Genomic DNA, 572 nt, shown 5'->3' with positions numbered 1-572 from the left:
CCGCTCTGCACCCCCCCCCGCCGCCGAGTGCTGCAGGCACCCCACCCCACTCTCATCGCCTGGTGCGAAGCAGCGCAAGACACACGCGCGCTGCAGCAGTGCGCCGGCTCGGTCATCGCAGCACGGCTCCTGCCTCAAACGCGACGNNACACCCACATACACACACATCGCCCCACAGCCGCCCCTCCATCATGCCGGTCGCCACTCCCCCCACCTCCTCCCTGGGTGCGTCTCCCCGTCGCGGTGACACTCAGGCCCCCGCACCCCTCGCCGTGGGCCAGTGTGAGGGGCCGGCTGCGACACGCTCGAGCCGCGCTGACACGCTCCGCCCATCGCATGGACGGTGCAAGCCTGTGCTCACTGTCGCGGGTGGCTCGGACGCAGCGCCATGCACGACATGGCCGCCGGCATCCGTGGCGCTACGTCGCGCCGACCTCGCCCAACGCCGTAAGGGCCCAGCCCTGTCAGCACCAGAAGTGGTTCGGCGTTGGCAGGGATAGAGGGTGAGGGGGCTGCCGGGCTTCCGTACACAGAGAGAGCGGGGGTGGAGGGGGGGGCGCGGACCCTGGGAT

This window comes from Leishmania donovani, chromosome 1 (genome assembly GCF_000227135.1).
Source record: "Leishmania donovani BPK282A1 complete genome, chromosome 1".
NCBI classification, from domain to species: Eukaryota; Euglenozoa; class Kinetoplastea; order Trypanosomatida; family Trypanosomatidae; genus Leishmania; species Leishmania donovani.
This window is presented reverse-complemented; position numbering follows the sequence as displayed.